This window comes from Palaemon carinicauda, chromosome 7, assembly GCF_036898095.1.
Source record: "Palaemon carinicauda isolate YSFRI2023 chromosome 7, ASM3689809v2, whole genome shotgun sequence".
Classification (NCBI taxonomy): Eukaryota; Metazoa; Arthropoda; class Malacostraca; order Decapoda; family Palaemonidae; genus Palaemon; species Palaemon carinicauda.
This window is the reverse complement of record NC_090731.1, coordinates 698,328-714,587: the sequence shown is the minus strand read 5'-3', so window position 1 is coordinate 714,587 and position 16,260 is coordinate 698,328.

Genomic DNA, 16,260 nt, shown 5'->3' with positions numbered 1-16,260 from the left:
ATATACCATCACGGCGGTGGCTTCCCTGTATGACATATAAAGTAGCATTGAAGCAGTAGAACCTAGATGGGCACTCAGTAGAGCGCAGACCTCCGCCGCGGCATCTTATTTCTCGATCCTTTGCTCGACCTTGACCTTTTGACCTTAACATGTATTAATTTGTGTGGATTTTCATACACTCAGATATGAACAATCTTTAAAGTCTCTGTGACAACGATGTCCAAACTTACGGCTGATTACGTGAATTGGGCATTTTGTTTGACTGTGACCTTGACCTTTGACTTTGACCTACCACAATTTACCCATTTCCAGCTTTTTACATCAAAGTTAATCTCTGCAAGTTCAATACTCGACGATGAAAATTGGGGCCAGGAAGCTTTTCACGAACAAATTCACACACTCACACACATAAACGGTGTAAAACATAACCTCCTACACACATAAATGGTGTAAAACTTAACCTCCTTCCAACTTCGTTGGCGGAGGTAATAATTAATATGAATATTATAATGTAGAACCATTCATAGGTTTTATTATATGATTAATTACAAACAGTTAACTGGCGTTATATATGGTGCGGGGAAACTGTAAAAATATTAAAAAGTTTTTTGTTATTCAAAATAAAGATGAAAAATTACAAAGCAAAGAAGAAATTGTTCCTATGTGTACCCGTCATTATTATTTATTATTATTACTACTAGTTAAGGTACAACCCTAGTTGGAATAAATAGGATGCTATAAGCCGAAGGGATCCAATAAGGGAAAAATAGCCCAGTAAGGAATGGAAACAAGGAAATAAATAAACTGCAAGAGAAGTAATAAACAATTAAGATAGAATATTTTAAGAACAGTAATAACATTAAGATATAGATTTCATATATAAACTATAAAAATCTCAAAGGAACTTGATACTAACAACTGGAGGTTGATAGCCTAAGTTTCATATAATGAAATTTGTTTCATTTGAGGGTAATTTATACGTTTCAATTAAGAATTCACCTAAATGTATATAAGTTTCAGCTTATGACTCCAGGTATAACATTCCTCCATTCCAGTGTATGATTTCGTGATGAAATATCACCAACGTCAGGATATATATTTTTATCTTTGTGTTGCTATCTCTTCCACTCCCTTCCGGGGTAAAGGGTGGGGTGGGGGGTGGGTTAGGATTATGGGTCGTGTGGGCGAGATAAGAATTGTGTCTGTGATGATCATGTTACGAAAGAATGTTGGCTTTTATTTTGGCTGTAATAAGAGAGCTTTTATAAGTTTACCTAATTGGTATTGTTACGGTTATGTTTTAGCTAACATTTATACAGTTATTGCTAGCGAAAATTTGTTGAGAGAGAGAGAGAGAGAGAGAGAGAGAGAGAGAGAGGAGAGAGAGAGAGAGATGAGAGAGAGAGAGAGAGAGAGAGAGAGAGAGAGCAAATGACAGTAACATCCCTACATAGTTCATTATAAAATCTATTGGAAGCTGTGTTATCAGTCCACGTATTCCTGGAATGTCCCCTTGTTGGGAATAACATCCTCAACACAGAAATTGAATCTAATATATTAATACACACACATTATATATATATATATATATATATATATATATATATATATATATATATATATATATATATATATATATAGTTTTTGTATGTTTACATGCATATATATGTATATATATACTGTATATGTATATATATATATATATATATATATATATATTATATATATATATATATATATATATATGCTCCGATTAAGAAATTCATCTTTTCACGTCTCCTTTTTTCCCTTAATTTTCAATAAATTTGCCTAATGTTTTAGTCAGATAACTGAACCACAGTTTGCCTACGTTTCCCACAGTTATTTTTTCCGGGTGTTTATATAACATAATTTTGGATATCGTTTTTCATTAGTCCATTTTTACTCGTTCCATCAACATCGTTAACATTTAGCCGTCTTTTTGTTCCTCCTGTTTCAGAATCCATCTTGATTAAGAAAAAAGTCTTTAAAAATGTCTCTGGCTCTATAAAATTGGTAAGGGATCATGCTAATTCTAGCTTTGTATAGGATTAAGGCGAGACTTGCTTTGATGAAGGGCCATGTAAAGACTGCCTTGTTAGTAAGTCCTACTTTGCTAGTAAGTCCTTCTCTGCTAGTAAGTGCTTCTTTGCTTGTAGGTCCTACTTTGCTAGTATGTCCTACTTTCCTAGTAAGTCCTCCTATGCTAGTAAGTCCTACTTTGCTAGCAAGTCCTTCTTTGCTAGTAAGTCCTACTTTGCTAGTAAGTCCTTATGCTAGTATAGTCCTTATGCTAGTAAGTCCCACTTTGATATTAAGTCCTACTTTGCTAGTAAGTCCTACTTTGATAGTAAGTCCTTCTTTGCCAGTAAGACCTTCTTTGCTAGTACGTCCTACTTTGCTACGAAGTCCTATTTTGGTACTGGAGCAAGTAAAACATCACTTTGATAAGGGATAATTACAAACCCGATCTTGATCGTGGAGTTGGACAAACACTGACTTGGTAATGGAGTATGGGTAGATTCGCTTTGGCAATGTAACGGGGCCTAGTTTGATCATGACAATACCCTCTTTGATAATGGAGTAGGGTTAGCCTACTTTGATGAAGGGGGAAGGCAAGCCTACCTGGAAATGGAGATGAGAAAGACTACCTAATTAATGAAGATGGTATTGTATCATGATAATGGACCATATTATTATTATTATTATTATTGTTGTTGTTTGTTGTGGTTGTTATTATTACTTGCTAAGCTATAACCCTAGTTGGAAAAGCAGGATGCTAAAAGCCCAGGGACTCCAACATGGAAAATACCCCAGTGAGGAAAGGAAACAAGGAAAAATGAAATAATAACATTAAAATAAATGTATCCTATATAAACTATAAAACCTTTAACAAAACCAGAGGAATAGAATCAAGATAGAATAGTGTGCCCGAGTGTAGCCTCAAGCAGAGAACTATAACCCAAGACAGTGGAAGACCGTAGTACAGAGGCTATGGCATTACCCAAGACTAGAGAACAATCGTTTGATTTTGGAGTGTCCTTCAAAAACTAGCCTTGACCTTAACATGTATCAATTGGCGTGGATTTTCATACACTCCATTACCAGATATTACAGCCGTCATGGGTTCATCTTTCGTCGTTTGAATCTAGAACAAACATTACACAGAAAACTTCCAAAATTCATAATTTACCTTTTTTGCATTGAAGGATCATAAGTATATGGATGCATAAACTTTAGTAGCGATTCGCAACCGTACGATTCCCTATCTTTTTTCCCTTTTAATTAAGTCTTGTCGCAGCCAGCTCCAAGACATACCTTCCCGATATCGGCTCCTTGACACCTGGGTGTATAAACTCGATACAGGCATTGATATCAGAAGCCCAGAACGCTTGAGTGACAGTGACGCGATAAGATAAGCGGGTTGTGCTGGAGGGAAGATATTCCTGTGGGTGTCATAGCTCTTTTGTGTTAGGGAACCCCCTCGCCTATTTTATACCTTTCCAAACAAAGGTGGGGTGCTATATAGGTATCGCCTTATCTTGTCTGTTTATTTCTTTGTACGAGACATAACTCAGTAAGAAATGTTTCACCTTCGCCAACTTCGTTGCGAAAGTTATATTTTGATTGGCATGTATTTATTCATGTTTGTTTGTGTTTCACATAACTCAAAAACTATTTGACCGAATCTCATGAAATTTGGTGGGATGATTGGCCGTGATCAAAGGATAGTATGCTTAGAATTTGGGACTGATTTGGGTCAAAGGTCAAGGTCATGAAATGGTTGGATAGTTTTTCCTTTTTTGCTATATCGTGGTCGAATCTCATGACATTTGGTGGGATGGATGGCCATGAACCAAGGACAATTTAATTAGAATTTGGGAGTGATTGGGTCAAAGGTCAAGGTCAAGGTCACGAAAAGGATAAAAAATTCCTTTTGCCATATCATAGTCGAATCTCATGAATTTGGTGGGATGATTGGCCATGATCTAAGGGCAATTTGACTACAATTTTAGACTGATTGGATCAAAGGTCAAGGCCACGAAAAGGTCAGAAACGTCTTATTGCTATATGGTCAATAATTATCAGATGCAATAAAAAATATTTTAGATTGCAGGTGTGATGTGGTTTACCAATATCCTCGTAATAATATTTTTTCCATGCTAACAAATGTGGCGTTGATGAAAGTATGCGCTCTACCTAGTGCCCTTTCTAGTTTTCTCCGACTCCCCCCCAACACACACACACACCATATTATATATATATATATATATATATATATATATATATATATATATATATATATATATATATATATATATATATATATATATATATATACTTTACGTCCTTTCTAATATTTCATCAAAGCGACAGAAAGGGAGATAGACAGATAGAAAAAAAGAACTGTGACAGACCTGACAGTCTCCTTCCATTTGGTTGAGAAGTATCTCCAATTGACACGTGCATCTTTTATCCAAAACCTTCCAGTGTTGTCAGTATTCTTTCCTAATGTATATAAGGTGAAATGGTCATTAGATGGAAATTTTATGTGGGAACATTGTCGATTTCTGCGTTTATTAATGTTCGATCTGTCCTCTTACGTTGATTGTTGTATTTCTTAGTAGTGGCAGCCCACTTTCCCCCGTTATCCACCATAGATGAAGCTTCATAACGCTGAATCCCCTACTGCTGCTACCTCCGCGGTCCTCCAAGGCGACCGGAGGAAGCAGCTGGGCCTACCGGAACTGCGTCACAATCGCTCGCCATTCATTCCTATTTCTAGCAAGCTCTCCTGCCCCTCTCACTTCTACCCTCCTATCACCCAGAGCTTTCTTCACCCCATCCATTCACCCAAACCTTGGCCTTCCTCTTGTATATTCATGTCACGCTTAGGAGGTAGAGTACTAGTCATACCCTGCTGAGGGGGATACCCCGGGAGGCACACTCGTAAACCTCTCTCTCCCACAAATTGCCGAACCAGCGGGTTGAAGTCAGGGAAGGGGAAAGGGGTGGGAAGGGTTCAATCTTCCTGTGCGTGTGCATATCTATTTAAATATTTAGAAAGTCATATTTAATGGATAGAGTACTTAGGTAATTATTTTACATAAAAGATGTTTTATGAGTTTATGCTTTTAGACTACTTTCTGGATCTGAAAATATTACTTTAAACATAATTAAAATTTTTATTTCTGTGCTTGCTTTTATTGGTAATGAATTGCTTTCTAAATCTAACCCAACCTAACACATTACCACCGTAATATTATTATTATTATTATTATTATTATTATTATTATTATTATTATTATTATTTGCTAAGCTATAACCCTAGTTGGAAAAGCGGGATGCTATATATAAACCTAAGGGCTATAACAGGAAAAATAACCCAGGGCATAATGAAATAAATAAACTACTAATTATTATTATTATTATTATTATTATTATTATTATTATTATTTGCTAAGCTACAATCCTAGTTGGAAAAGTAGGATGCTATAAGCCCTGCGCCTTCAGGGAAAATAGCAAATGTTCAACTGTACCTGTTAAATAAGTCAAATGTTAGGAACATAGTATGGTATCTATTAAATTTTAAGTGGATTTTTTGCATAAGAATGCATCGTGTCAATGTTAAATGGATTTCGGAGCAAAGACTAAGTTATCTGAAAATATGTGTTTGACCTAGAAGGGCACTTGCATTAATTACAAGTGTTAGATTAATCTTTTAGTGGAATTAATGGGGCAATAAAGAACGCATCACTTTGAATTTTTTGTTATATTCAGTTCGTGCCAAATGTAAAATGGCTATAATTCCATTAAGAAAGATGGTTTGTTTTTATAGAAATGAGATGTATTGAAAATAATTCCTCGTCTGTAGGTAGTGCTCACGTGAAGCGTTCTCTCTCTCTCTCTCTCTCTCTCTCTCTCTCTCTCTCTCTCTCTCTCTCCTCTCTCTCTCTCTCTCTCTCTCTCTCTCTCATCAATGAAACTCAAGGTTAAGGACAATTCAGTGCCAATCCAATTCGGCGACAGACGGTATTTTGACTCTCTCTCTCTCTCTCTCTCTCTCTCTCTCTCTCTCTCTCTCTCTCTCTCTCTCTCTCTCTCTCTCTCTCTCTCTCTCTCTCTCTCTCTCTCAAACTGCAACTTTTCATGGCATAAAGAGCTTTATTGCTGTGATGACGTCAAAAAATTTGTTTATCCCCTTTTGTTAATATATACAGTATTACAGTGTATATATATATATATATATATATATATATATATATATATATATATATATATATATATATATATATATATATGTGTGTGTGTGTGTGTGTATGTTTATATGTGCCATATATGATAAAGAGCAAGTGTCTGGCTATACATATAGATATGTATACTTCTTTCCGTTCACGCTCAACCGTATTGCCAGACGCTAGTGTATAGGTAGTACGTTGGCCAGGGCAACAGACACCCGTTGAGATAATACCGCTAGAGAGTTATGAGGTCCTTTGACTGGCCAGACAATACTACATTGGACCCTTCTCTCTGGTTACGGTCCTTTGCTTACACATATATCGAATAGTCTGGCCTATTCTTTACAGTTTCTCCTCTGTCCTCATACACCTGACAACACTGAGATTACCAAAGAATTCTTCTTTACCCAAGGTGTTAACTAATGCACTGTAATTGTTCAGAGGCTACATTTCTTTATGTTAGGGTAGAAGAGAGTCTTTAGCTATGGTAAGCAGCCATTCTAGGAGAAGGACACTCCAAAATCAAACCAATGGTCTCTAGTCTTGGGTAGTGCCATAACCTTTGTACCATAGTCTTCCACTGTCTTGGGTTACAGTTAGTTCTCTTGCTTGAGGGTACACTCGGTCACAGTATTCTATCTTTTTTCTCATCCTCTTGTTTTGTTAATTTTTTTTTTAGTTTATATAGGAAATATTTATTTTAATGTTACTGATCTTAAAATAATTTATTTTTCCTTGTTTTCTTGTTTTCTTTTCTCACTGGGCTATTTTTCCCTGTTGGAGCCCCTGGGCTTATAGCATCAGGATTTTCCAACTAGGCTTGTAACTGTAACTTAGTAATTAATGATATATATATATATATATATATATATATATATATATATATATATATATATATATATATAAATATATAAATCAGAAAAGACCAAAACCCTAATAAAGAAAAGATTGGAATTGAGTGTAAAATCTAAGGGAGATGAAATGAAATTAGCAGAACTATCCGAAGCAATAAACATGCTAAAAACCCAAGACATTCGTAATCTCAATCAGACCAAAATTGAGGAGACACTAAAGAAAGGAAGAAGCATCAAATTGATGAAAAGAAAACTTGGAACAGGGCGCCAACAGTTGTTTGCTTTAAAGGATGAAAATGGAAATGTTATCCACAATAGAGATGGAGTAGTAAAAATTGCAGAGGATTTCTATACAATAGTGATATTAGAAATTTCTTCATCAATGTAAATAATGAAACACCTGAGTCGGTACCAAACGTAACAGTAAAAGAAGTAAAGAGAGCATTAGAAGGGTTGAAAAGAGACAAAGCATCAGTATAAGATAGCCTAACAATTTATTTGACAATAGATGGAGGTGATTTCATAGTAGTCAAACTGGCAGAACTCTACACAAAATGTCTGCAAGAATACTCTATACCTACTACTTGGAAAAACTTTATCGTTATATGAATTCACAAGAAGGGAGAGACAAAAGATCTGAAAAATTACCGCCCAATAAGTTTACTCTCCTAATCTATGAAATATTTACAAAGATCATATTAAGCCGAATAGAAAGACAGCTCGATTTTAATCAACCAAGAGAGCAGGCTGGCTTTAGAAGTGGGTATTCAGCAACTGATCATATGCATGTAATTAACCAGCTAATGAATAAATCAACAGAATATGACAAACCACTATGTTTGGCATTTGTAGACTATGAGAAAGCTTTTGATTCTGTCAAAACATCAGCAGTAATTAAAATCCTTCAAAAACAAGGAATAGAAGAATATTATGTTAGAACATTTGAAGATATCTATACAGGATGTACAGCAATCCTAAAAGTACATAACGATAGTGAGTACATTCCTATTGAGAAAGGAGTTAGACAGGGAGACCCCATCTCCCCTGAATTATTCACAGCAGGCCTAGAATTTTTTTAAGAATTTACATTGGGAACATGTAGGAATTAATGTTAATGGGGAATACCTCAACAACTTACGATTTTCAGATGACATAGTTGTGTTTAGTGAATCATGGGAGGAATTACAAAAGATGATAGAAGATTTGAACAAAAAAAGCAGAAATGTAGCACTGAGAATGAATATAATTAGACTAAGATAATGTTTAATGAAAAAGCAGAAATGTAATATTGAGAATGGATTATGAGATAATGTTCAATGAAAATACAGAGACAGCAAATAAGAGTTATGGATGAGCCTCTAAAGATTGTTGATGAATATACAAACTAAGGACGATAGTAGGTGTTTCCCTAGGACACGAGACAGAAATTAAAAGAAGGATAAGCAAGGGATGGAGAGCATTTGGTAGACAACAGGAGATTATGAAAAGTAAATTGTCACTTTCTTTAAAAAGAAAAGTATTTAATGAGAGGGTCCTACCAGCATTAACTCATGCATCAGAAACTTGGAGCCGTACTAAAGCCCTAGAACGTAATCTAGTTACAACTCAAAGAGCTATGGAAAGTATAATGATGTGAATAACGCTAAGAGACACAAGAAGAGCAATGTGGATTTGAGAGCATACTAAAGTAGAGGAAATAATAACATGTAAGAAAAAGAAATGGACATGGGCAAGACATATAATGAGAATGCCAGACAATAGATTGACATTAAGAATAAGAGAATGAATTTTAGAGATTGTAAAAGAAGCAGGGGAAGGAAGAGAAGACGATGGATTGTCGAACTAATAAAATGAATGAAAAATACATTGCGGAATAGGATTCATAGTACAGTACAGAAACGTTGCTTTTATTGGTACAGACAAGATGCATGTTGTTCCAGCATCCTTTTTTTGGGATTTTGGTTTATACTTCCACTGATCCTCAGCTACCAAATTAGGGGCGTTTGATAAGAGACATGGTGTGGACCTTTTAGTTTCTGACCAACCGACAAGGGGTCCAAAATGCCATTCATTTACAGAACCGGAATTAAAGTCCGTTGAGAGAGAGAGAGAGAGAGAGAGAGAGAGAGAGAGAGAGAGAGAGAGAGAGAGAGAGAGAGAGGCTTAAGTTCTATCCTTTGGTCATGTTTCCCCTCGACTCAAATGCTCATAAGAAAGGTCAAATCCAACTATTGTATGATTTGGAGTTTCAATTGTCTAACTATCCACCACATTGGGCTAGATATCCACCACCTTAGGCTAAATATCCACCGTATTCGGCTAAATATTCACTGTACTGGGCTAAATATTCACTGTACTGGGTTAAATATCCACCGCACTAGGCTAGATACCCACCTTACTGGGCTAAATATCCACCGTACTTGGCTAAATATCCACGGTACCCTACTAGGCTAAATAGCCACCACTCTGGGCTAGATATCCACCGCACTGGACTAAATATCCACCACACTAGGCTAAATATCCACCATATTGGGCTAAATGTCAACTCCACCCTAATGGGCTAAATGTCCACTCCACCCTAATGGGCTAAATATCCACTCCACCCTAATGGGCTAAATATCCACTCCACCCTAATGGGCTAAATATCCAACGCACTGGGCTAAATATCCACAGCACTTGGCTAGATATCCACTGCGCTGGGGTAAATATCCAGCGAACTGGGCTAAATGTCCATTTTACTGGGCTGAATATCCACCGCACTGGCCAAATATCCACCGAACTGGGCTAAATATCCATTCTACTGGGCTAGATACCCACCGACCGGGACTCAATATTCACGCGCTGGGCTAAGTATCCACCACACTAGGCTAAATATCCAAAGTACTGGGCTAAATGTCCACTGTACTCGGCTAAATATTCACTTTACTGGGCTAAATGTCCACTCCACCCTACAGAGCTAAATATCCACCGCACTGGGCTAAATATTCACCGCACTGGGCTAAATATCTACCAAACTGGACTAGATATTCATTCTACTGGGGTAAATATCCATCGCAGTTGCTAAATATCCACTAGACTCGTGTAAAAATCCACAGAACTCTGCTAAATACCCACTGAACTGGGTTAACTATCCACTGGACAGGGGTACCTCGTGGGAAAATCGAGCATCAAGTGTGTTTTTTTAATAATATTGCTGTGAAATACATATATTTTTCCAATTCGTTTATCTCTATCTTGCACAAAATGAAAAAAAAATAGCTTTATCCTCATTCCTAGGATTGAATCATTGCAGTGGCAGCGAATAACTTTGCATTAACTAAGTGCGTAATTGAATAATGCTGACTAATATTTAATACTTCTTGTTGAGAATATGGTGGAAATTTAGATTTACCTATATGTAAATACAGTACTTATGATTACATTGAAAGGAACACACGCACGGGCACACAGTGCTTTGTATTTTACTCGAGAGCTACTTTATTTGTGAAGTGGAAAAGTGAAGCAATGTTCTAAGTAATCGAAGATTAAATATGTTACGATTAACAGAAAAGTAGTGAGGTGAAACTCTAGTCTTAAAAGCATAATAAATTCTTGATATACCAAATAAACAATGGGGAGTTTTTCAATAGTAACTCATGCAAGGTACCTACTTAAAACTAGGAATGGCCAAACTGCCTAATGGTTTTCACAAAAACGCATCACTTTCAAGTTTCATGAAAAGTATGAGATAAAATTGCACTTAGTGCTTGTGGCTTTTTGTGTCTGCAGCCAATTTATGTCGAAATTTATTTACTGATAAGTAACGGTGCTTGTTGCCAGTGCAGAATGCTCTGGCCGCTTGAGTTCCAGTCTTTGCTGCGCAGTCATCAGACTAAGTCGAACGGTGTTCTCTAAGCTCTTTATTCTTGAAAATTACTTCGATCATCATCAGGGGAATTCTGCTCCAAGTCCTTTTGGCTCCCAGGTATAATACACTGAGAAAAATTGAGAAGCATTAACCAGCCGAGAAAGAAACTGTTGACAGGAAATGTTCCAAGAAGAAAGTGGCCATCGTTTCTGGGAATCTTTAACCTACAAAGAAAGAAACTGTTGACAGGAAATGTTCCAATAAGAAAGTAGCTATCGTTTTTGGAATGTTCAACCTACCAGGAAAGAAACTGTTGACAGGAAATGTTCCAAGAAGACAGTAGATATCGTTTTTGGGAATCTTTAACCTACCAAGAAAGAAACTGTTGACAGGAAATGTACCAAGAAGAAAGTAGCTATCGTTTTTGGGAATCTTTAACCAACCAAGAAAGAAACTGTTGACAGTAAATGTTCCAATAAGAAAGTAGCTATCGTTTTTGGGAATCTTTAACCTACCAAGAAAGAAACTGTTGAAAGGAAATGTTCCAAGAGTAGAGTAGCTATCGTTTTGGGAAATCTTTAACCTACCAAGAAAGAAACTGTTGAAAGGAAATGTTCCAAGAAGAGAGTAGCTATCGTTTTTGGGAATCTTCAACTTACCAAGAAAGAAACTGTTGACAGGGAATGTTCCAAGAAGAAAGTAGCTATCGTTTTTGGCAATCTTTAACCTACCAAGAAAGGAACTGTTGACAGGGAATGTTCCAAGAAGAAAGTAGCTATCGTTTTTGGAACCTTCAAGAAACCTGTTAATGGTAACTGACTTCCTGTTGACAGGAAATGATCCAAGAAGAAACCTATCGTTTTTGGGAATCTTTAACCTACTAAGAAAGAAACTGTTGACAGGGAATGTTCCAAAAAGAAAGTACATATCGTTTTTGGAACCTTCAAGAAACCTGTTAATGATCGCGACGATGTTCAGGCAACCTGTCGATCTCCAAGCAACGACTGATTCTGATACTGCTGAATTTTTGGGGGAATATTAAATGTTCATGGTATGCTTTTATGATTTGCAAAACTGGTTTGAGAAGATTCTCCTTCATCCAAATTTTGAGGATAAATTCTGACAATATTTACTGTGTAAAGCAAATTTTATATAAGGTTTCATTCATTTTAAAAGCTTTATAAGCTTTGTTTTTATCGATGATGTTTACTTTCTTGTTTGGGAGTATAATTATATTTTATGTCATATTCACAAGTGTATTGGTAATATATCCCATTTAGCTGACAATAATAGTGTTTTTTTGATTGAAGTGAAAAATATTTGCGCACCCTTTCCTTTGAAAATTAATGTTTACATTGAACCTTAACTAGTAAGGGATATTTTTGAAATACCTGGGTTTTTTTGGCTATAAATCTGACTTTGAAAACCCAGCTTTTGATTTAATGATATTAATGATTGAGCAAATGTTTTAAGTCTGTAATCTTCAGTGTTTTGACTCGCTATTGAGGAAGAGTTTTTAGGTTTTGAAAACTAAATCTTTCAACTTTGATGGCATCAAGTAGCATCAGTATGGGTGTGCACAGACTATTACTTGCCATAGTCACTTTTCTAGGAATTTCAGTTATTTCCATAGAATTGAATAGCGGAGTGTACTACCGTCCACTTGAAGTATCTCTCTCTCGCCTTAATGCCGGAGCTCGGAATAAAGATAGTAAGACTCTACCCCTCGTTAATTCTGTAAGTCTTTTGACAATGTACTGCTCGCTTTCATGCGGCCAAGTGGATTGGTGCAATCTGTGGTGTCCAGATCCATCCTCTAACACCAGTTGCCTCCTTTTCGACATGTTTGTTGTTCTTGGTTATAAAGAGACAGACACTGCTACCACTTGCTTCACTAGTAACATTGAACCAGACTATGCTGTCGGGGCACAGATACACGGTGGGGACCCCCCCACCGGTCCCCTTGAAGTGAGAGTAAAGGAAAACTTAGTAGATGGGATTTATGATCACGGGGTTATGAATCAATGCTACCAAACGCCTCCCGGACGCAATCCTTTTTTCATTTTGGATTTGGGCCGCATGAAGCCCATCCACAGCATCAAATTTGTCATGCAAAATAATCGCAATGCGGAGTCTTTTTATGACATTGAATTCAAGGTAGGAACTGAACCGCAAACTGATCTAGTTTTTTCTCCCTACGGATTCTCTGGCTACGATTTTTCCACTTATAGAACTTTCGGTTACTTCAAGGGACCCGCAAGCAAGGGCCAGGAAATTGTTTTCCACCGGACTGTTCCCATCATGGCGCAGTTCGTAGCTGTCATGCGACACGCGAACATCGATGGTGCTTGCAATGATTCGACCAAATTCATCCAGATATGTGTAATGCAGATTTGCCACTTGGAAATACACTAATGATGAACACAAATCTGCATCTGCCTTTTTGATTATTGCAACTTGGAGTCGTCTTTTTTTGAAGTGTTTTAGATGGGAGAGAGGCTACGAAGATGGGATCAAACCAGATTGGATGACAATGTAATGGTTGCCACTTAAAAGCTGAATTAATTTAGTGGTTATGATAACATAGGAATTGTTAGTAATATGATTTCCTTTAAGGAATCCATAATTTTCCTCACGATATATGCAGTTTCAATTATCACGCTCCTCTGCACAAGGCTGGGGCCTATATCGGCTTCTACCTACTCAAGATTCCTTTTCAGTGACAGGTAATGCATGGTCCCTAGTGCTCTAGTGATGATGATGATTATTATTATTATTATTGTTGTTATTATTATTTTGTTAATCACAGTCTACAGAGTCCGGTGGTTTATAGTGTGGGGTTATGGGTTACATCTAGCTTCCTTAGGAATCCGTCCTTTTCCTTACTATATATGCTGTTTCAAGTAGCACACTCATCTGCACAAGGTATGAGGCTATATCGGCTCCTACCTTCTCAAGATTCCTTTTCAGTGACTTGGGTACTGTATGGTCCCTTGTACTCCAGTGATTGTTATTATTATTATAATATTAGCATCTAAGCTACAACACTTGTTGGAAATATAGATGCTATAGCCCTTAGGCTTCAACAGGGAAAAATAGCCCATTGAGGAAAGGAAATAATGAAATAGACTATCTATGAGAAGTAAGGAATAATGAATAAATGTCTCAAGATCAGTAAGAAAGTTAAAATGCATGTATCATTTACAAACTATGAAGAGGATATCTTGTAGTTCATCTTGCACTCTGAATATTAAGAGAAAATGAAGTTTCAGTGGGATTCCCTCACAAGAATTATTGAAACAAATAAGGAATTTTTGTCAAATTCTTCATTAGATGAGATTTACGTCTTTAGCTCCGCTGTGACCTCTCAACAATGGCTGGTGTTTCGACTAATCCAAGTATTGATTCAAAGCCTTTTTGAAAGTTGTATCTTGGGATGAATACTAGAACTGGATATTTGAAGCTTTAGTTTGAACACCTGCTTGATGCTACAAAGGGAAATCGCCATCAGCAGAGAATTTCAAAATCGGAAGCAACTACTTGATCGATTATCAAAGACATTAAAGGGAAGGCCGGAAAGTTATTGGAATTTCTGTGACCATTTTTACTCGGTAGTAGGGCGCCTTGGCAACAGATGGCGCTGACCAGTTCGGTCTTTTGTTTACATCTGGAAACGAGAAACAAAATAAAAGAGTCTACTTTACTTTAAGGTCTGTTTATCTGGTTGTATACAGCAGGGGAAATCCATGTGAATTACTTTTGACTACTCTACTGCTGGATAAAAATAAAATACATCTATGATTAAGGAAAATGCACATTTTGTAGAAAAGCAATACCTACGATAGTGCACCACTGTCAAGGGCTTAAATTAGAAAAATATAGCTGTGATATACTTGCAGGTCTTTTCAGTGAATTTTGGTTGGGCGCGTGGTCAATATATGGCGCTGGTTGGAGAGCTAATGCGCACAAGTTTTTGGTTGTGGAACTTTCCGGTCTTCCCTATTTTATTTGTAATGGAGTGTTTTCAATATAAATTTCTCATTTGTCACCGCTGAAAACTATTGTTTTTAATTGTGTGTTTGTGTGAACTGAAGACTTTTTAGGCCCTTTAGAAAGCACATGTTTGATGGAATGAAGCTTTAAGATATACAATTTAACCATATATGTCTTTTACAGTCCCCGTGTTATAGTTTTTTGTAAACTTAATGACAATGTGTGTGGTACTTCAATGAATGGCCAATGCAAGTATCCAATGTAGCTGACAGTCTATTAAAAGCATTTCGAAACTGACTTAAAAAATCTTTCATTTTTTTCCTTTCGAAATTCATCATGAAAATAGGTGAGGTATTCCTTAAAAGTATTTTATCTCTCATTTCTTTTATACTACAGTGAATTTAGACATTCCTTACTGGAGAAAGAAAAAAGGTTTATATAATGTCGTTTCTTATAATGTGGTGGCCTGTTGGTAACATCCTTCGCCTGCTGATCGCCAGACTGAGGTTCAAGACCCGCTCAAACTGGTTAGTTCCTTTAGTCGCTGCAACTTCACCATCCTTGTGAGTTAAGGATGAGGGGTTTGGGGGGGGAGAGCCTATAGGTCTATCTGCTGAGATATCAGCAGCCATTACCTGGCCCTTCCCAGCTTGGATGGAGAGGGGGCTTGGGAGCTGACCTTTTATGGTCAGTCTCTAGGAGTCTAGGGCATTTGCCCTGCTTGATAGGGCAATGTCACTGTTCCTTGCCTCTGCCAATCATGATTGGCCTTTTAAAACATTTAAATATTTCTGTATTTCATCAGAGTGGCCAAATCTTCCTTCTTTGTAAAATGATTTAAGGTGGCCAACCTGGTTATTTTTGGACGAATATTTTTTGAATGAATGAAAATGAGTAAATTCGCCCAAAGTCATTCATACAAAAAAGTCTAATGCAGTTTCATACAATGAAATATATCTGTATATCATCAGAGTACCCAAGTCGGTCTGTAAAATTGTAGTATTTCTAGTATGTCGACTACAGTATTCACGGTCAGTGCACATCAGATCTCTCACACTTCCCTTGCATCCTTTGAAGTAATTTTTTTCTAACTTAATTTTTCATTTCTTTTCTATTTTTAGGTTTAGAATACCATAGGTTAAGTGTTCTCCCATTTTTTTTTGGTTATTCTTCTGTTCTAGGAAGCTGGATCGTGGCAAGATTCTCTCTCTCTCTCTCTCTCTCTCTCTCTCTCTCTCTCTCTCTCTCTCTCTCTCTCTCTCTCTCTCTCTCTCTTGCTATTCTTACTCCCATCGTATTAAACTCACTT